General features: G+C 38.1%; 1 protein-coding gene across 1 annotated transcript in view; it reads left to right on the top strand.

Annotated features, from left to right (window-relative positions):
- Positions 1-23,113, top strand: part of LRMDA (leucine rich melanocyte differentiation associated) — a 777,564-nt gene that overhangs the window by 488,811 nt on the left and 265,640 nt on the right. The window lies entirely within an intron of this gene.

Below are 23,113 nucleotides of genomic sequence, written 5' to 3'. Positions count from 1 at the left end.
CAAAATTTCTGTCCACTCTGATGTCTTCCTTAGAGTTAAAACAATGGAAAGCTATATTCAGTCATCTCAAACTCTTCCCTCATCACGATGGATTTGCTTTGATCATAATACATTCACAGTGATCTTGCAAGGCCAAAACATTGGAACCACCTCCATTTGAAAAGTTTCATTCACACTAAAGGAAATCTGAGAATCTGGGTTCATATATCTTTTGTTCCCCCTTTTGGCAGTAACGCATAAATTTACCTTTTATGTTGAGAGGAAGCGGATTGAAATGTGTTTTCCATTTGCAAGTAGGATGGCCATTTTAGTTGGAGGAGTGTCAGCTTCAAGGAATTCAGTCACCTTGGTTTCTTCCCATATTGTCTACCCTGATGGCAATTCAGTATTTCAAATTTTCCTCCCCTGGATTCCAGAAGTTTCATCCCATTGGAAAGCTGCAGTTTCTATTCCTTATCTCTGGTCTGTTTTTATTCCTTGGGAGAGGAGACCTGAGTACTGAAGAGAAAGCTACATACTGAAAAACGAAACATATTTTCAGGCACTTTGGAGAAAAGAAAATTTAATGGGACATGATAGTACTATGGGAAATGGAGAGAGATAAGAATCAAGCCCCATGCTTAACCTTTGGGATTAATTTTTGCCAATTTTTTTTTTTTTGTGTGGTTCAGTAAATTAAATAAGCTTTCCTTAGCCCGGAACTGTCTATGATAGCACAACCCTTCATTGTAGTATCACAGACAGACATTCAATGTTCAAGACAGGGGCCTGACACCTTTCAAAAGTGAAGGAACCTGTGGCAATTTTAAACATTCCAACCATATTAATTCCAGTGACAGTTATCCTCTAAGTCATTTGAAATGGATTCCCCCTTTTCAACTTTCAGAATTTATATTTGATCCTTATGACCTCTGGGGCCTGCACAGGGGCACCGTGTATTTGAGCGTATACTGCAGGAGGCAGAAAAGGGAAATTGCCGATCTGGTCCTATTTATGTCTTTCTCCATCTTTCAGCTGTTCTCTGTACGTTTTTCATGTTTCTAGGGAGAAATCGCACATTTCCAAAAGGAAGGTTGAACGGTTTAAAGTGCTTTCTTTGAGGGCAATGCTTTTATTTTTTCTCTTCCACCTAGGCTGAAAGTCGAGTGACACCTGTCAGGCGTAGGCAACCAGACACTTCACATTCAATATTAGGCTCTGTGGTTCTCATCAAGCGCCTCTGACCACTGGATAACACAGTTACTTCTCCTCACATGCTCACCCCCAAGGGACTCAGCTTCTACCTTCCTCTGTCCCTGTAGTGCTCTGGGACCTGTGCCCTTCTCCAACTGTGAAACCATTCTCCGAAAGTGTTCTTTATTTTCTATATGGGCAGGAAGTTTTGGATGTCTGCAACAAATACCTGGAAGGCTTGATGTGGAGCCCAGTATTTATGCATAGGAGTGGGTTGGGGGAACGGTCACTTCAGGCTCTTCTGGACTGAGCCTCAAGGCTACTGTACATTGGCTAACGTGGGTGAACTGTCTTCGGGTTTTGATGTGTGTTGGTTTTATCTTATTAATTCAGCAACAAATTAGAAATGTTCTTATTAGTTTATTCATAAGAAACTGATTTTCAAGGCAAATGACTAACGTATTATTTGCATTTTGGGTGAGGGGTAGTGGTCAGGGAGCTACCAAAACTGTTCACATTTGCTTTCCAGGGACCCCTTTCCTGGTGTCAGGGTAACTGGCAAAGTAAATTAATCATCTGCAGGATTTGTAAGTGACTATGGATAATGGCATAATTGTTAAGTTTATAGGGCCAACTGCTTTGGGTTTGAATCCTGGGCATTAACCTGTAATCCCAATGTGATCTCAGGCCAGTTACCTTCCAAAACCTTAATTAACTGATCTAGAAAATGAGATACTAAGAGCACTTATTTCACAGAGTTGTTGGGAGGATTAACCAGAATAATAAAAAAAGGTGTATATCAAAGTGCTTGGTACATGCTAAGTGCACAGTATTAGTACTTATATTAGTAGTATAGTAATAATAATTATATTTTATGACAAAGATAATCAGATATTTTTCTAGGCTCTTTCATCCTAAAATGATAGAATCTGGAGACTCACACCTCATTTCCTGGACTACTCCTTTGCCAGGAAAGGATTACCTGTTAGCTGATACCCTGTTTTCCCGAAAATAAGACAGTGTCTTATATTAAGGTGTGCTCCCAAAGATGCACTAGGTCTTATTTTCAGGGACGTCTTATCTTTCCTGTGAGTAGGTCTTATTTTCGGGGAAACAGGGTAGAAACACACTGGTGATTTCTTATGCACCATCTGTTCTTTCTTTAGATTCTATGTTGCTTTATTTATGACTATGCATTTAACTACTATTTATAGAGTATTTGCTGTATGCAGTAACACTGTGTTTTTCATCACATTATACTGTCTGTTTGAGGAAAGGTAATTAGCTCTGTTTTCCAGAATAGGAAACTAAGATGTAGCCAAGTAGTACAAGTTAGTAGGTGAATGTTAAAGCTGGGCTTCAGCTTAGGCCTATCTATTAAATTCCATGTCTATGACACTATGCTACATGGCCTCTTCACTTACAACTCAGTGTCTTAGACCTCAGATGAATTAGATCATTACTAATTGTATAATTGTTACGAAGTAGCATTTTTTTTTTTTTATTGTTGGGGATAAATTGAGAGTACACAGAACCAGGTTACATTGGGGAAAAGTTCCCAAAGTAACATTTTTTGATGAGTTTTGAGATATGTTCTAGTATCTTTACATAAACTAAGTGGATGACAACTTGAAATTTGATTTTCAAATTCCCTGCATTAGAATTTGGAAACTAGACTTGTAACAGGAGATAAGTTTGTTTTGATTTTAGAGAACTTTAATCTCTGGGTGATGATTCAATGAATAGAGTCTGGAATTTCCCAGACAGCTCTTTTGTGACAGTGATACAGTAGGGACATATTATCAAGATTTCTCATTAACTTCAACTCTTTTTTTTTGGCCGGGGCTGGGTTTGAGCCTGCCACCTTCGGCATATGGGGCCGGCACCTTACTCCGTTGAGCCACAGGTGCCGCCCTTACCTTTAACTCTTAACTGACCCCCCTGAGATAGATTCAATGCAATAGGCATGACTTTTTCTTTATGGGCTCTTCAGGGGGAAGGATGGATCAGATGGTGATATAGAATGACATTCCCATAGTTAAGCAAAATTTCCGCAGATCACTATATGCAGCATCCTTTCTTAGCAAGAATATTCTTAATTTCATACACATAATATTCTTTGTGTTTTTTTTTAACAGCTATATTGAGATATAATTCACATTCCATATAATTTGCCCATTTTAAAGTATACAATGAGTTTTGGCATATTATCTCATTAATTTTTAAAATTGTGGTAAAATATATGTAACAAAATGTTCATTTTAACCATTTTAAGTGTATAATTCAGTAGCATTAATGGCATTCGTTGTATTGTGTGGCTGTTACCACTATTTCCAAAACTTTTCAATCATTCCAACAGAGACCCTATAATTATTAGGTGATACCCCCCATTCCTCCACCATCTAGCCTCTTGTGACCTCTGTTCTTCTTTCTGTCCTTATGAATTTGCCTATTCTAGATGCTCCATGTAAGCGCAGTATTGTCCTTGTGTGTCTGGCTTACCTCAGCATCATGTTTGGAAGGTGCATCCATGTGGTTGTATATATTAGAATCTCATTCCTTTCTATGGTAGAATAAAATTTTATTGTAAACATAATACTCTTGAATGAAGACATAGATTCCCTGCATGACTATAGATCTTGTGAAGAAATAACCAGTTTTGTGTCAAATGTTTCAATTGACAACAACCACTCCAAAAGCCCACTGAAGGTATTTTTAGAATGGTACTTCCCAACCTACAGAGATCAATACTGCTACATAGTATTTCCTTATCTTTTTTCTTAAAATCAATTCACTTTTTAAAAATCTTAAATACTTAACTTTATCTCATCCTAAGCAATCATTGTGTAATTAATTGATTGAAATTAATACTGCATATTGCTACTAAAAGGATTTACATGTATTTGTCCATGAACCTCCTAAAAAGTATCTTCTCCCTTAGCCACATCCAACCTGAAGGGTGGGCTTTGTGTCAGTAGATACCAGAAGGCTGAATCCCCGCAGAATATGTCATGAGGGGAGGAGTCGGGACAAATGTAACCGGGTGTGAAGGTCCAGGAGATAGACCAGGAGTTAATCAGTAGGTTCAGACTCTGGGTTCTCATCAGCTGAGTGTACCTCAGTTTACCTCTGTCTTCAGCCGGTGGAATAGAACATATTCCCCAATCCCTCATGCCTCGGTGTTCTCCTTTCTCCCTCTCCTACATTCAGGAATGGCAGGGCTAGTGTATGCTTCTGCACTTCTAGTCCCTGGGGCTGTACCATTTGGCTTTGTCGCATTTACATAATGTTCCCTTTCACTTCTCTCCCCCCTGTTACATTAGATCAAACTCAATCTGATGTAACTCTTAATGATTTCATCTCTAAGGAGGACATTAGGAGAGCCAGCATCAAGGACACCACCTACCCTCGTTTACAACTGTAGGCATCTGGACTGGGTCCATTTCTGGTAATAATAAAATAGCGGTAAATCAGAAAAAAGTGCCATGTTCCTCAGAGCTTTGAATGAGCTCTGGAGCACTCTGCTGGCAGGGAAGCTGGCTTGTCCGTGAGTAAATCAGCTCTGTCCTCACAGCCCTGATGCGTCGGGGAAGTCTGTGATTTTTGTGGGATGGGCTTGATTAGTCTGTCGGTCTCTTTTGCCTACCCCCATCTGAGGTTGCGAATGTATCTTTCCCTTGTTTTCTCCTAGAATGTTAGGGAGCTTATGGGCCCCCTAGCTTTTATTGCCAACCACAGCTTAGTCCTTGTCGGAGAGATTATTACATGAACCCTGGGTGACTTCTGACTGCAGAAGAGCCCCAGGATTTACATTTTTGCATTCCAAAGTCAAGAATATAAATTACTAATGGAACACTGGGCCACCAAATATTTATATGTCTATTTTGAAATTTACATTTCTGGCTTTCCTGTGATGGAGTTTGCTGCTCCAAGGGTCGTAGTTGATGGGCCGGTAGCATCAGTGGTGACATAAAGCAATCATCTGGGGAGAGTGCTTCCAGCCCCAGTGGCGTACTGTGATGCGCTGCAGGTTATTATGCCAGCAATTCAGCAGTAATCGAACCCCCCATCTCCTCGGCCCTCTCCCTGCTTCCCTTTTATGATGTCCAATAAATTTTACATGCTCCAATTTGCCTCATCCACCAACCTAACACTGTTTGAGTTAAGAGTCTCTTCCACAGCTTTTAACAATGGAAACTTTGCTTTATCCAACCAAATTATTTATAAAGGCCACTCTTGAGTATGGCAGAAAGGGGGCAGAACCATGTGGATAAGGACAGTGCAAATTTGCTGGTCCATATAGAAGACTGGGTTCTCGGCTGTTAAGCTTGTCATCTACACGATCTTATTGTGATGAAAGGGAATGTCTGTAGGTAAGTGTCTTAAAAGAACAGACTGTGTTAAATTAGGAATTTTTATGAAAGTCATGTACACACTTGACAGTTCCCTGTTCTCTGATACTTTTCATGGTATATGGTAAGAATTTATAATAGCAATAACAACTAGTCAGAATGACAACATTACTTAAGCATTCACTACAAGTTGAATTATCCAAAGGTCTTTGCGTATATTTAAAAAAATTCCAAACATGACTTCATGAGATAGATCCTTTTTGTAAACCGGCTTATAGAGGTAGAAACAGGTTCAGAGAAGTTAAATTAATTCTTCAAGATTACGTATTGTCTGATACATGTTCTTTATACTACCCAATATCACCACGTGGGATGGGCTGGAAGCAGGCTGGACCCTGTTCCATACACTCGGGATGCAGCAGTGAAGATGGTCAATAGTACCTGCTCTTGTATAGTTAATATTTTAATAATTGCAGTTAGACAGTAAATGTGTAAACAAATAAACCTTACACTTTCTAACATTGACTAGTGACTCAAAGAAAATGCAATAGAAAGTGTCTCTTTGGGGAGAAGGAGCTCCTTGAGCTAGGATGGTCAAAAAAGGAGAGGATGTTTGAGTTGATCTAAATGATGAGGATGAGCTGGGAGTCAGGTGTATGGGGGGTAGGGTTCAGGCAGAGGAAATGCAAAGACCCAAGGCAGGAAGCAGCGTGCTGTGCTGGAAAGCCAGCAGGACAAGCAGGGTGGCTGAAGATTACAAAGTCAGGAGGTTGGTAGACCTCAGGGTGTGCAGAGTAGGGCAGAGAGTGTGGATGCTACAGTGTTTTCAGTTCTTCAATCAATATTTTACTGCCTGCAGCCCATTTTCTTTTATGGCCTGTCTTCTTTTCCTTCTGCCTTGACTTGAGTCTTACCTCATAATGGGCATTTTAATCCTGTCTGTGATGCAACCCAGTGCTTCTTGCTGGGTACCATGCTTTGTTCCAGCTCAGGGCAGCTTTAGAAAAGAACAGAGGAAGTCTCCAGCTGAGAGAGGCTCAGGAAGGAGTACCAGTTGCAATCTAAGAGCTCTAATTAAATCGATGCCAAGCACATCCTGTCCACGAAGCTGGGGGCAGTTGCATGCTCTTTACTGACGCCATGATATACACTTAAGGGTTGTGTGACTTCACAGAAGCAATTAAATTGGCCTGTTTAATCAGTGGTAAGGCTGCCATCAATAACAATTATTATTTTTATTGATTTGATAAGTACACAGTGGAAATAATTACAAAGAACAGCTATCTCTTTTTCCTTGTCCTTTGCTTAAATGCTACACCCTGGGCCATCCCGGATGAATCTAAAGGGACCTCTTCAACAGTCTTATTGTAGATCTCTATTTAATCGAGAATTTCTACCTTAAAAGATTTACGTGCTTCAAAAAAAAAAATGATTTTCAGTTGTAACAGAGTTAGAAGTTTTCTATTTTCCATTCCTTTGCTCAATGGCAAAGGAATGCTCCCTATGGTTAGTAATTACATATGCATTTTGTCTTTCAGCCTTATTGACTTATCCTGTAGATTTCCTGTAGATCAGTCTGTGATCTCGTTTTGGCTGGAAGTATAGGTTCAGTGGACACAAAATAGGCCTGGACATTGCTTAGTTGTGGATATATACACAACTGCATAGATGTTGAAAAATCTAAAGGAAGATCTAAATCAGTGGTTCTCAACCTTCCTAAGGCTGTGACACTTTAATACAGTTCCTCATGTTGTGGTGACCCCCAACCATAAAAATATTTTTGTTGCTACTATATGAAGTATAGTATTAATTATGAATTATTGACCTTCCTAATGCTGCAACCCTTTAATATAGTTCCTCATGTTGTGGCTACCCCAACCATAATTCATACTTCATACTATACTTACATATGGTAGCAATGAAAATAGTTCATACTTCATACTATATTTCATATAATAGCAACAAAAATAATTTTCATACTTCATACTATACTTCATATAGTAGCAATGAAACTATATGACCCCCAACCATAAAATTATTTTCGTTGCTACTATATGAAGTATAGTATGAATTATGAATTATTAACCTTCCTAATGCTGCGACCCTTTAATACAGTTCCTCATGTTGTGGTGACACCCAACCATAAAATTATTTTTGTTGCTACTTCATATAGTAGCAATGAAAATAATATGGCTGGGGTTCACCACAACATGAGGAATTGTATTATAGGGTTGCGGCATTAGGAAGGTTGAGAACCACTGATCTAAGTGGAGTTCATTACTCCATAGAATTTTGGAAGCTACTTTTAGCCCAGGACTAATATTATCTTCTTTCATCTCACTTAGAGTTTGACACTTTGCATATGTAGATCCAAAGGCCTGAATTAACTCTCACCTTTTTGCCTAATTAATTCCATATACATATATGTGACCAAGGAAGAGAGGCAGATTCAAAGTGAACTAAAATTGGAGTTGAGGCTTGGGGAACAGATGGGTGAACCTTGATTCAAGGAGAAAGAAGGAGCCCTCACTCATATGTGTGGACATTCAGTAAGAAAAGCCAAGATGCTAAAGGCTCTCTTCCTCTCTTCTGTCTCAGCCTAAGGGAGCCATGAAGGGATACTGAGGGGTCTTTGGTCTTCCACCATCCTCTTCTCAGAGAATAGCATATCATTATTCCCACCTGACATCACTTAAGATCTAAGTCTCAGAACCCCGAGAGACAACCACAGAGACTCCCTTTGGATTTTTGGCCAGGATGGTTTATCTTGGGGTTTGGTTTATCTATATGTCCACTGACATTTAATCCTCCTTAATGGAAGATGAGCCCCTTGTAGCACCTGAGACTTGTAAGGGGCGTAGCTCTTACACTTGCCATCCAAGAGCTGCTATAGCTCTTCAGGACAACCTGGAAACCAGAGTCTGTAAAGAGAAGCAGTGTCCTAGCTTGTGTCAGATACTTTTATTTGTTCCATGAAGAATGGGTTCTTTCATCAGAAAGTTTGGGAAATGATTGAAATTCAGTTTTCCTATGGGCATTAGCAGGATATAAATTAGCACGTGAAGGGCTAGAGTAATTTCTTAGCATTTTCCAAACATAATCGAAGAACTTTTGAGTTCTTCAACTTGATTTAGTCAGAGCATGCTTGTTCCCCAGGACACATGTTGCAAAAAGCTGGTCTAGAGGACTAATTACTTATTTTTTTATTTCCCACATGGGCTTGGATATACACATGGGGTGAGCATCCTTTCACTTAGGGAAGATGTTTTAGGGGGATATCCTCTCACAGCGCTATATAGATTGTTGTAAGGGATCTGCCCTCCAAAATCTAAATATATTCACATCTATCTCCTTTAACTGAAAGTTCCTAATCTGGCATCATGGAAAGACCTCAGTCCTTGGAACTAGAATGTACCATTATATCTAAACTATTCATCCGTGATTCCTTTTGTTAAATTTTATGTAAATATTTAAGATATTTACACCATAACAACCAATGGCTCCAAACTTTAAAAACTGATATTCAACTGACATTTATAGTTAATACATCACATTTTAAACCTTAAGAAATCATCATAACCATCAGACACAAACTGGTTCATTCAGAGTCTGTACAAAGTGTGTCTCTTTTATTATTTTTAAATACTGTGATATATGATCTGTTGTTGGTGTCTGAGTTTACTGAACTTTGCCATCTCTCTGTTTAACTTACAATGTACTCGATGTAAAGACAAAGCTCAGTGATGTGACTCTCCAGAGAAATACAAATTGTGCATAAAGTCGTGGTGCATGAATTCTACCCCAAAAAGATTTTAAGTGGCAGTTGGAGTTGAGGTGACAGGCACTCCTTGGCACTTTAGTATCTTTCCCATCCAGTATGCCTAGAAAAGGTGAATGGAAATGGCATTAACTACTAGGGATATTCCCTGATGAAATAAAATGATCAGGTAGAATTCATGCCAGAGTACCTGCTAGGCGTGGAACATCTGACAAATACTTCTAATTGTCATTATTTTTATTATGTTCAAATAAGTTTTCTCCTTTTGTGGATTTTTATAATCCCTTTTTTTTAACAAAGCAAGATATACATTTATATAGCCAAAGCAATGGATACATTTCTGAATATTTGAAGACGTTTGTCATCATTGTTTTGTATTCCAGCTCTCCTATCTTAATGCTATCTGAGTGATTCATAGTGTATCAGCAACTATTTGAATATCATGAGTTCCAAGTGTTAGAATAAGTCTTACATGCTGCTTACAGTTCAACTTGTCAAAAAAAAAAAGGAAAAGAAAAAAGAGAAGTCATTATGTAAGTCTTTTATGAAGATCTTAAAACACACAGGATGAGAAATATTTTTGCCTATATTTCCTCTTTTTAGTTAATCCTATGTAAACTTATTGCATATAAATTGGAAGAATTAAATAAATGGGTTGAGAAAATGGTATTTCTAAGATCAAATTAGATGTGGATCATTTGACTATAATGGATCTGAGGCATAATCTGTATATATTTGTGTGAAAACTTATTGGGATATTTCTACAGTGACCAGATCTACTGAAATACGACCATTTCTGGGGAATAGGTCATGCAGGGCCAGGCATTAAAGGTGAATATTGTATGTGTTTGCGTGTGTGAGTGAATGTGTGCGTGTATGTATATGTCCGTGAAAAGCCAAGTAGAGTACTTGGTACATCCCAAATGCATCTGCGTTCTTTCTAGTCAGTTATTTTGTTGAGTTAGGACATGGAACCAGTAAGGTAAAATTTACATGTTGTATCTTTGTGGGAGCTGCTTTTCAAAGTATGGGCAAAAAATAGAATAATGGAATACCCCTGTTTTGTATAAAAATTAGATCAATAATCACTCTAATGGTAGGAAAAGATGGTATCCATGTCTTGAGATTAGAGTGGTTATTATTTTTTAACCATCTATGTCAGTTTTCAATAGGATCATTGCTTTTCTGCTTTAAGCATGAAGATTATATCTTTTACCACTCCTCCCGCCTCTCAAGTTTTGTTAGTCATTGTTATCTTTATAGTGTCAATGACAATTGCCCTCCCTTCTATAACCATGCTTTCCATAGTTGTTTAGTATTGCTTCTCTATTTAAATGAACTCCAAGCTCATTAGCAATTCATTTGATCATAGCTTCTTCATTCCCAAATTCCCAAATTGGCTAGATTTTCTTCTCAGGGCATTATCTTTCTCAAAAAGAGATCATGAGTCCTAGATTTCTTAGTTCTGTGTTTGTTATAATTGAATGACATTTTATTTATTTATTTTTATTATTATTATGTTTTTTAGAGACAGAGTCTCACTTTGCCACCCTTGGTAGAGGGCTGTGGCATCACAGATTATAGCAACCTCCAGCTCTTGGGCTTAAGCGATTCTCTTGCTTCAGCCTCCCACATAGCTGGGACTACAGGCGCCCAACACAACACCTGGGTATTTGAATGACATTTTAGTTGGGTATAATATTTTTACAATTTATTATATACATATATAATTTACACATATGTATATATAATATACATATACATGTATATAATGTACATATTCATATATATGTGAGTTTCTTTATTGTTTTCTGATATTGAATGTGATGATTCCAGACAGGTATGAAGTCAAACTCACTTTCCTTCCTTGTAGAAGGTTTTTCTTTCTTCCATCTGGATGTCTAGAGAACTTTTTTCCCTTGTATTTTAGCAACTCTAAAATTTATGTGATTATTAATCATTCTATGTATCATTTTGTTTAAGCTTGGTAAACATTTTTAGTCTGCAGATTTATGTTTTCATTTTGAGGAATTTTTGTAGTATATATTTGGCTACATTTTTTGTTTCCTTAGCTGTGCAAATACCAACATTATTGTATTTATCTTCTATGAGTATTGTGATCTAATTAATTTCTTCTTTATATGCATGCACTAATTTCTTTTTTATATGCATTTTTGCTCTGTCAGTAATTTTATTTTTAGTGTGATTGTCTTTTTACCAAATTGATTTTTACTTCTGAATCATGTTGTTTTGGGCTTTGTTTTGTTTCCTTAGGTCTTCTTTTTCAATCCATTCAATTGTGTGTGGAGTTTTTAAAAATTATTATTTTTTTTTAGGTTATCATATTTGTGATTGGCTAGCTGTTTAAATCTGTAACTTTTTTTCACTGGATTTGATGAGTTTGTGTAAATTTTTTTTTTCAAACATTTTTCCTTCAAAATCTCTTCTTCTCCTTATGTTATTCTTATTACATGTATGTTAAACCTTTTGATACTGTCCTACAGGGATGTGAGGCTATGTTCATTTAATTTTCTCAAGATTTTTCTCTCTAATCTTCAGTTTGGATAATTTCTTTTTTTAAATTTTATTATTTTTATTTTTATTTATTTTTTTTTTATTGTTAAATCATAGCTCTGTACATTAGTGCAATCAAGGGTGTGCTGGTTTCATATACAATCTGAAATATTCTCATCAAACTGTTCAACATAGCCTTCATAGCATTTTCTTAGTTATTGTATGTAGACATTTGTATTCTGCCTTTAGAATGCCTGTACCCATTCTAGGATGCACCATAGGTATGGCCCCACCCATTACCCTCCGTCCACCCTAACTTTCCCCCTCCCTTCCATTTTCTTGGCCCTTTCCTCATAGTCTTGTGCTATAGTTGGGTTAAAATTTAGCTTCATAGTAGGGCTGAGTACATTGAATACTTTTTCATCCATTCCTGAGATACTTTGTGAAGAAGAATATGTTCCAGCTCCATTCATATAAACATGAAAGAGGTAAAGTCTCCATCTCTCATTAAGGCTGCATAATATTCCATAGTATACATGCACCACAATTTGCTAGTCCATTCGTGGGTCGATGGGCACTTGGGCTTCTTCCGTGACTTAGCAATTATGAATTGGGCTGCAATAAACATTCTGGTATAGATGTCTTTAATGTGAATTTTGGTCTTCTGGGTATAAACCTAATAAAGGAATTATAGGATCGACTGGCAGGTCTATTTTTAGGTCTCTAAGTATTCTCCATACATCCTTCCAGAAGGAACATATTGGTGTACATTCCCACCAGCAGTGTAGAAGTGTGCCCTTTTCTCCACATCCACACCAACATCTCTGGTTTTGGGATTTTGTTATGTGGGCTACTCTTACTGGGGTTAGGTGATATCTCAAAGTATTTTGATTTGCATTTCTCTGATGATTAAGGATGATGAACTTTTTTTCATGTGTTTATAGATCATGCATCTGTCTTCTTTAGAGAAGTTTCTCTTCAAGTCCCTTGCCTATCCTGAGATGGGATCACGTGTTCTTTTCTTGCTAATATGTTTGAGTTCTCTGTGGATTCTGGTTATTAGACCTTTATCAGAGTTATAACCTGCAAATATTTTCTCCCATTCTGAGGGCTATGTGCTTGCTTTACTTACTATGTTCTTGGCTGTGCAGAAGCTTTTTAGTTTGATCAGGTCCCAGTAGTGTGTTTTTGATACTGCTTCAATTGCCTGGGGAATTGAAGCATAAAATATTCACTCAGGCCGATTCCTTCAAGAGTTTTCCCTGCACTTTCTTCAAGTATTTTTATAGTTTCATGTCTTAAGTTTAAATCTTTAATTCAGTTAGAGTCTATCTTAGTTAATGGTGAAAGGTGTGGGTCCAGTTTCAGTCTTCTACAGGTTGCCAGCCAGTTCACCCAGCACCATTTGTTAAATAGGGAATCTTTTCCCCACTGAATGTTTTTAATTGGCTTGTCAAAGATCAAATAACGGTAAGTAGCTGGATTCATCTCTTGGTTCTCTATTCTGTTTCAGACATCTACTTCTCTGTTTTTGTGCAAATACCATGCTGTTTTGATTACTATCGATTTATAGTACAGTCTCAGGTCTGGTAGCTTGATTCTTCTTGCTGTGTTTTTTTTTCTTAGTAATATTTTGTCTATTCAAGGTTTTTTCCAATTCCATATAAAATGAAGTATTATTTTTTCAAGATCTTTAAAATATGACAATGGAGCTTTAATAGGAATTGCATTAAAATTATATATTGCTTTGGGTAGTATAGACATTTTAACAATGCTGATTCTTCCCAGGCATGAGCATGGTATGTTTTTCCATTTGTTAACATCTTCAGCTATTTCTTTTCTGAAAGTTTCATATTTCTCTTTGTAGAGATCTTTCACGTCCTTTGTTAGGTATACTCCCAAATATTTCATCTTCTTTGGCACTACTGTGAAAGGAATAGAGTCCTTGAATGTTTTTTCAGCTTGGTTATCGTTGGTATATATAAAGGCTGCAGATTTATGGGTGTTGATTTTGTAGCCTGAGACATTGCTGTATTCCTTGATTAATTCTAAAAGTTTTATAGTAGAATCCCTAGTGTGTTCCAAATAGATGATCATATCATCTGCGAAGAGTAAAAGTGTGATGTCTTCTGACCCTACATGGATACCCTTTATTGCCTTTCTTCCCTAATTGCAATGGCTAAAACTTCCATTACAATGTTAAAGAGCAATGGAGACAATGGGCAACCTTGCCTGGTTCCTGATCTAAGTGGAAATTATTTCAATTTAACTCTGTTCAATACAATATTGGCTGTGGGTTTGCTATAGATGGCCTCTATTAGTTTAAGAAATGTCCCTTCTATACTAATTTTCTTAAGTGTTCTGATCATGAAGGGGTGCTGGATATTACCAAATGCTTTTTCTGCATCAATTGAAAGAATCATATGGTCCTTAATTTTTAGTTTATTTATGTGCTGAATTACATTTATAGATTTACGTATATTGAACCAGCCTTGAGACCCTGGGATAAATCCCACTTGGCCGTGGTGTATAATTTTTTTGATGTGTTGTTGGATTCTGTTTGTTAGGATATTATTGAATATTTTAGCATCACTATTTATTAGTGATATTGGTCTATAATTTTCTTTACTTGTTGGGTCTTTCCCTGGTTTGGGGATCAAGGTGATGTTTGCTTCGTAGAATGTGTTGGGTAATAGTCCTTCTTTTTCTATATTTTGGAAGAGGTTTAGTAATATAGGTACTAGTTCTTCTTTAAAGGTTTAGTAGAATTCTGATGTGAAGCCATCTGGTCCTGGGCTTTTCTTTTTAGGGAGATTTTGTATAGTTGATGCTATTTCAGAACTTGATATAGGCCTATTCAACATTCCACTTCGTTCTGGGTAAGTCTTGGTAGGTGGCATACTTCCAGGTATTGGTCGATTTCTTTCAGATTTTCATATTTGTGAGAGTAGAGTTTCTTGTAGTATTCGTTAAGAATTTTTTGAATTTCTGAGGGGTCTGTTGTTATTTCATCATTACCATTTCTGATTGATGAAATTAGAGATTTTACTCTTTTTTTCCTGGTTAGGTTGGCCAAAGGTTTATCTATTTTGTTGATCTTTTGAAAAAACCAACTTTTGGATTTATTGATCTGTTGTATAATTCTTTTGTTTTCAATTTCATTTAATTCTGCTCTGATTTTGGTTATTTCTTTTCTTCTGCTGGGTTTGGGGTTGGAGTGTTCTTCCTTCTCCAGTTGCTTGAGATGTCCCATTAAGTTATTAATTTCCTCTCTTTCCTTTTTCTTGAGGAAGGCTTGCAGTGCTATAAATTTCCCTCTTAGGACTGCCTTTGCAGAATCACAGAGGTTCTGGTAATTCGCGTCTTGATTGTTGCTTTGTTCCAAAAATTTGGTGATTTCCTTCTTACTCTCGTCTATAACCCATCTATCCTTCAGCATAAGGTTGTTTACCTTCCATGTTTTTGTATGGGTATGCAGGTTCCTGTTGTTATTGAGTTCAACTTTTATTCCATGGTGGTCTGAGAAGATGCAAGGAATAATTTCTATTTTTTTAAATTTGCTGAGGTTAGATTTATGGCCTAGGATGTGGTCGATTTTGGAGTATGTTTGATGGGCTGATGAGAAAAATGTCTATTCATTTTTGTTGGGATGAAATGTTCTGTAGATGTCTGTTACATCCAGATGTTGAATGGTTAATTTTAAATCTAAAATTTCTTTGCTTAGCTTCTTTTTGGAGGATCTATCCAGCACTGGTAAAGGGGTGTTAAAATCTCCAACTACTATGGAAGTGGAGGAAATCTAGTTGCTCATGTCTGTTAGAGTTTCTCTTATAAATTGAGGTGCGTTCTGGTTGGCTGCATAAATGTTAATAATTGAAATATCATATTGAGTATTACCTTTATCAAATATGAAGTGTCCATCCTTATCCTTCCTTATTTTGGTTGGTTTAAAGCCTATTGCATCTGTGAATAGGATTGCAATGCCTGCTTTTTTCTGCTTTCCATTCGCCTAGAGTAGAGATGACCATCCCTTCACCTTGAATCTATATTTGTCTTTTACTGTAAGACATGATTTTTGTATGCAACAGATATCTGCTTGAGTTTTTGTATCCAGTCAGCCAACCTGTGCCTCTTTAGAGGACAATTTAAACCATTCACATTAATTGAGAATATTGATAAGCCGTTCAAGAGTCCAGTGGACATTTTTAATCCTTTTGTATGTGTGGAAGTTGGAATTTGATCAAAATTTTCTGGGTGGGTTTACTTTTGTGGTGGAGGATTACGCTGGTCTTTATGGAGGATAAGTCTGAGAATATCCTGGAGGGCTGGTTTAGTTATGGCAAATTTCTTCAACATGTGAATGTCATTGAAGTATTTAATTTCTCCATCATAATTGAAACTCAGTTTAGCTGGGTACAGAATCCTGAGTTGAAAGTTATTTTGTTTTAGGATATTAAAAGTTGATGCCCATCCTCTTCTAGCTTGAAAGTTTTCAGCAGAGAGATCTGCAGTTATTCTAATATTCTTCCTCTTGTAGTGATGGTTTTCTTTCGTCTGGCTGCTTTCAGAATTTTCTCCTTCATATTAACTTTAGTGAAATTGTTTATAATGTGTCTGGGGGATGTTTTATTTGGCTTGAGTTGTTCTGGAGTTCTGAAACTGTCTGCTATCTAAATTTCAGAATCTCTTGGCAAGTCTAGAAAGTTCTCCTTCATAATCTCATGGAGAAGAGACTCTGTGTCTTGTGAAGCCACTTTGTCGCTTTCAGGGATACTTATAAGACGAATATTGGTTTTCTTCGAGTTATCCCAGAGCTCTCTGAGAGAGTGATCTGTTTTTGCCCTCCATTTCTCTTCCTCTTTGAGAGTTTGGGAGCGTTCGGAAGCTTTGTCTTTAATGTCAGAAATTTTTTCTTCTGCTTGCTCCATTCTGTTACTGCGGGATTTTACTGTGTTTCTGAGATCTTTGAGGGCTGCAACTTCTTGTCTCAATGTGTCTAAATCTTTGGTCATTTGGTCTTTGAATTCATTGAATTCTTGAGTTATCTTTTGGGTTACTGCTTAGAATTCTAATTCGATCTTATTTGCTATCCAGATTCTGAATTCGATTTCTGACATCTCAGCTATTTGTTTGTGCATGGGATCTTGTGCTATGTCTGTAACAATGATCCTTGGGGGAGTTGATCTACTCTGATTATTCATATTGCTGGAGTTTTTCTGTTGATTTTGCCTCATGATTGTTTTTCACCATTGCCGCTGGCCATCCTCAGTGTTGGGGAGTTGTCTTTCCAAGATTAGATCCCAGCGGGATCACTCTATTGTTGCTTGATCTTAGTAAGGAGTGACCCTGTGTAGTTTGTCTGGGGCTGTCCCAGCCAGGGAGTTCTGGTTGTGGAAGCAGCTCCGGAGTGTGACACACACAAGCAACAGTGTCAGAGACGGTGCGCACGGTTCTGTGATTGCCTGGTGCCCAGTGACTTTGGCACAGAGAGCCCAAGGCTCCAGCAGTCTCTGGCCGGGAAAAGGGCTCTGCACAGAAGCAGGAGGTCTCTGGAGGACACGCAGCTACCAGAGTCCCTGGCCAGATGAGCGGTCTGGTGTGGAGACAGGGAGGGTTCAGGAGGGAGGACGCAGGGTTGCGTGGCTCCGCAGTTTCTGGTCAGGGCATGTGGAGGCCCAGTGGGCGCGTGTCACGGGTCAGGTGTCACTGCGCAGCTCTTATGGAGGTCCAGGGGATACCAAGCCCAGGAGTTTGAAGTTGCTATGAGCTGTGATGCCCCGGCAGTCTACCCAGGGCAGCAGCCCGAGGCTACAGTGTGCTGAAACTGGTCTCACTCTGCCCCTGAAAGTTAAGGCTGTAAGGAAGCTCAGTCCCTGCCTTTAGGCTGCTCAGTCACTAGGTTACTAGCTCCTGCCCGATCCTTGCTCTGCAACCCTGAGGGCGGAGCTTGCTAGGGCAGTTCTCTCACAATGGCTCCCTGCGGCCCACAGCCGAACACTATTAGCTCCATCCAGCTCAGCAGCTCAGTCTGGGGCCCCAGACAATGCCCAAAGTTCTCCACACTCCTGCCTCAAGCTCTCCCCAAGGCAGTTCAACTGAGTGCCAAGTCTAAAAACACTTAAATAGTTCATAGGTAAGGCCTTTCTGGTTTGCATTCTTTCCTGGGCTTGGCACTGGTACTTGTACTTACAGCTGTCGGCGGGATTAGGTCGATCAAACATACACAACCACTTGCCAGTTTTCCACTGTTTTTGTCCTCCTTTTGGGGTCCAGAAGTCCCTTGCTGACTCCCTGTATCCTCAAAGGGATGATTATAGGCAGATCCCACCAGCCAGAGATGCCTAGAATCTTATCTCCCCAGACTCACCGTGCCCAGTTGCAGGGAAGCTGTTACTTGGCTGTCATCTTGCTTCACCCTGGATAATTTCTTTTTATCTACCTTCATGTTCATTGAATCTTTTCTAGGTTACTTCCTTTCTGCTACTTTGGCAATCTAGCAATTTTATTATTTCATATGTTGCATTTTTCATATCTAAAATGTATATATTTTTATAGCTCCTATTTCTTTCATAAGAAGTATTTTTTTGTTAATTCCAAGTGTTTTTCACTTTATCTCATGGAGCATGGCTATAATAGGTACATCATCATCTTTATTTGATAATGCCAATACCTGGGTCATCTTGAGGTTCATATTTATTGATGGTATTTTTTTCTTGAAAATTGGTCACATTTTTCTACTTTTTTGTATTCTGAATAAATTTCAGCTTGTATCCTGGGCATGTCACACATTATGTTTCTTCAGTATTGGATTATAATATAGCCCTGCAAAACATTTTGATTTTTTTTAGGAATCAACATTATTCCTTTCAGGTCACAGGTTTTGTTGTCTTATCTGTGTATACTCATGAGTAAGTATAAAACTTGGGTGGTGGTTTACAGTCTTCATTCAGCTCTTAGAACCCTTGCTAAGATGCTTTGGACATGTCCTACACATACACACAGCTCAAAGATGAGCTGGAAACTTGTATAGTTTCATATACAGATTTAAAGGATTCCCTTCTCCATCATTTTCACTCTGGGATTCCCTCTACACCTTCCAGTCCTTAAGGCCCCTTTTCTTAGTTCCTCACACCAGAAATTTGGGAAAGAATTAGAAAGCAGTTTTAGATTCTCATACTACTCTTCTGTATGCAACTCTGTGATTGGGACCTATAGTTGGGGCAAAGCCACATAAAAAAGAGAAATAAACTTAGAAACTCATCTACTGGTGAGTTGCTTCTCCACAGTTCACCTGATTCTGTTTTACTTTTTAGTATCTTCAGCATCCTTATACTTTGTGCAGAGTTTTTAGTTGTAATCAGTGAAAGAAATAGGCTTTAATGGCTTCACTGGTCATGCTGGAGGCTGACTCCCATTCAATTGACTTGGATTCAACTGAGCCCCTCTTTTATGAAAATCTTGTTCTTAGTATGTTGTTTTATAACACAAAACAACCTTTTTTCCTGTCCTTTGAACCGTTGGGTTCTTTGTCTTTTGTGTGACGTGCTTCTCTTCCCTTTCCTGGCATTGTTGTCTTCTAGCTGGTTTGAATGTCCTCCATGCTATTTGTTTTCCTTCTGAATCTGAGTCTACACAGCATGACAGGTTGCTTAATTACCTTCCCCCCTCCTATAGGATGATCTTCTTTTATGCTCAGAGTTGCAATTTGAGAAGTAAATATTCCATTTTATCCATGTTTTATGGTTTGAGGAAATGGTGCAGGGAGGACACTGGCTCAGCTGAGGAGGGACTTGATCTTTATTTGAATACTCATATTCAGTTTTCTCTTCTGACATTCTGTTAAACCTTCATCAGGGGTTACTTTGGGATTTGGATCATTTCTTCAAGGCAATGTGTCATCTTAGATCTTTCATGGCCATTAGAGATTCTACTCCATTGTTAGTTTTCTGTATTTTATTTTTTTCCCAATGGTTATTTAATCCATTACTCAGAATAAGGAGAAGAGATGATATGTATACCTATATAGATTTTTCATCTTTCTACATTTGGGTGCATTCATTAGAAGTTTTAGGATTTTTCTGGATTCCCTGTATAATTCCTGGAGATTATAGTGTTGTTTAAAGATAAGCTGTGCTGTATCTCTGGTAGACCCCAGAATTTTCTATCTTATTGAATTCAGGTTTCCATCTCTGTGTTCATGTGGCTACCTAACTCAAAGTAGACACCTTTTCTCAAATCACAGAAGTATGCCCCTGAAAAGTGAAGTATTCCTTGCAGCTTTTGTCATTACTGAATCTTCCATAGAAAATTCTTTAAAAAACATAATGATATGACTTTGAAAGCGCTGTATAAATATAAAGTGTTCAGTGCATGTAAGACCATGATGTTATCATCTGTCATGTCACCTGCACTGCTCATAGTCATTGGGTCAGCCAGGGAGCAGGCGTTCCTTACTGCTGCTTTGTTTTACTGTCTTGTCCTGACCTCGACAGTCTGGCAGCAGTGACCTTCAGTGAGATGACCCTGACACTCAGTGCTGACTCACCCTACGTGATTACCTGCCTTTGTTAGTAGCACTCAGACAGGGTGTTTTTGTCCATTGTCTCTATAATAAAACATTTTCTTTTATGGAAATCCTGAATCTAATTTCACAAGAGCTACGCTGTAGAACATTCTGTTGTCTCTCCCCTCCTCCTGAAAACCAGTAACACGCATTTCAAATTTGAGCTCATAAGCTGATTGAACTTTCCTGGAATATTCTTTTACTTTGCTTAACATCTTTAAGCAGTAATTTGGTACAGTGGTTATATATACTCTCAAAAGTGTTGTTGCTACATGGAAAGAAGTAAGGACAGTGGAGCCGGAGGGGCTTGGACAAGTTTGAGTGTTTTATTTGGATGTGCTTTTCTTATGCATTTATTCTATTTTCTTGTTTTAACTGTAATTTCCTTAAAGAAAGGAGTAATGATTAAGACTGTTCTAGAAAAATGGAGTGTGATGGAAGACATGAGCAATACCTATAATACTCTAAATGAGAGAAGTAGAATGCAAAGAACTGCTGACCAAATAGTAACACTAAATTGCAGAGGTTAAGAGCATGAACTTAAGAATTTGACCAATTATAGCGGGATGACCTTGGACTGGTTACTTAACCTTTCTAGGTCACGTCTATAATTTAGAGATAATACGAGTATTTGTCTCTGAAGGCTGTTGATAATGTGAAGTGCTCATAAGCAGTGTTTATAGGCAACAAATGTTATCTGCTATCATAATCATCATCATCATTTAATTCTTCCTTTTTCAACAAGGTAAGTACAGGATAAATGAACAGATATACAGCTTATACAGTGTGAGATAAGAGCAAAAGATTTACTATGCTAGTAGTTGGTATAGACTAACGATTAAAAAAAATACAACCTATAGTTCATCTTACAAGGGAACATGTGAAATTTACTAAGTGTAGAATATAAATGTCTTAACACAATAACTAAGAAAGTGCCGTGAAGGCTACGTTAACCAGTTTGATGAAAATATTTCAAATTGTATATAAAACCAGTACATTGTACCCCGTGATTGCATTAATGTACACAGCTATGATTTAATAAAAAACAAACAAACAAGGACTTGTTATAGGCATTGTTTAAAAATGTTACATTTACCTAATTTAGTACAACACTATGCAGTAGGTACTAGTCTAGCTTCATCTCATAGACAAGGAAACTAAGGCACTGAGAAGAAAAGTAACCAGCACAAGTGCCTATAACTAATAAATGGTGGGGCTAAGATTTGAATTAGCGAACCTCTGAGTTTAAGTCTTTGATGGTCTATGTATAATTGTGTGTGTGTGTGTGTGTGTATGTATACATAGACCGTCTTTGATGGTCTATGTATAATGTGTGTGCGTGCGCAGGAGTGGGGGGGTATCTAAAGTAGATCATTGGTGAAATTAGATGTTTGGGCAATGTTTTCACATTTGAGATGATTGTCAAAGGGAAAATTTTGAAACACATTCTGTGGTCAGAAAGAAGCCAGGGACCCAGTAGACTGAGGTCTGAGCCAGAGAAGAGGTGCTTATAATTTGATTCAAGGTACATGGAATTAATCAGGAAGAAATGAAAAGTGATTATGGGGTGATGTGGATAACGGATGTTGGATGTGATATAAAGAATAGTGGGCTGGTATTCAGGACAGCTGAGGATGATTTCCTTTTGTCGCCTTCTATTTTAGTGACCTTGGGCAAGCTGAGTCAACTTGGAGGGTGGGAGCTTGGTTTCCACAGTGGTGGCATGAAGAATTATGTGGAATTACTTCTGCGTATGCTTCAGGTTCTGAAACTCAAACCTTTTTGCATTGTACACCCTGAAACTGGAAATTATCCATGCTGTTGATTTAGCGTTTTTCTATCTTATTTTGTATTTTGCACATTAGTCATGCATTTATTTAGCCTCTGTTTGTCCTGCGTGTATTTATGACTCACTGTGTGACCTGTTTCCTTAATTAAAATTTGTATGGGAGAGAATGTATTTGCCTGCTGGAATTCAGAGAATTCTAACAAAATGTCCTATGCATACTAAGCAGATATCAGTGCTAGTCATAATGATGATACTGGTACAGGAGTGTGTCAAATGCCACCTGGAGTTGAGGGCAGCAAGTGTGAAAAAAATCTCCATACAATCAACCTGCAATATCTTTTTATGAAGTATCAGCCTTTTTTTTTTTTTTTTAAGTATTGGGCTATATACTGAGAGATCCATAAATATGAATGAAATGATCTCTGCCTTCAAGACGCTTACCAAGAAGGACATGAGGAACCACTGAAGAATTTAATTCCCAGGGATGAGAAGCCACAGTTATTTAGTCCAACTCTCCACACATGATGAATCCCCATTACAACATCTCCATCAAGTGACCAAGTGGTTGTCAGGCATCTTCTTGGCCACTCCAGTGACTGTGAACTCACTACTGCTATTCTAGTCGGAGAATGATAAACTCTCCAGTTTTATGTCAGAGGAGGTGTCTTACTGAAGAGCAACGTTTTTTGAAGGCTGAGGAGAAGCCATGGAAATCATCTTGAAGATAAGAATTTAGCAAGTGGAGGTATATGGAAAAGGACCTCAAAGAACCTTTGCAGGAGCAAAATTGCAGAACAAACAGCCGAGGGCAGGTTGTAGGAATATCAGATGGGCTAGCTTTACCGTTTACCAGTGACAGGTTGAGGATAGGGAGCAATGAAATTGTTAAGGATAGACGGGGGCTGTAATCTGGAGGAACTTGAGTGCTCTCTACATTTGGGGTG

The sequence above is a fragment of the Nycticebus coucang genome, chromosome 3, assembly GCF_027406575.1.
Source record: "Nycticebus coucang isolate mNycCou1 chromosome 3, mNycCou1.pri, whole genome shotgun sequence".
Taxonomy (NCBI): domain Eukaryota; kingdom Metazoa; phylum Chordata; class Mammalia; order Primates; family Lorisidae; genus Nycticebus; species Nycticebus coucang.
Note: the sequence above shows the minus strand (reverse complement) of the source record. Positions and strands in the feature narration are given on the sequence as shown.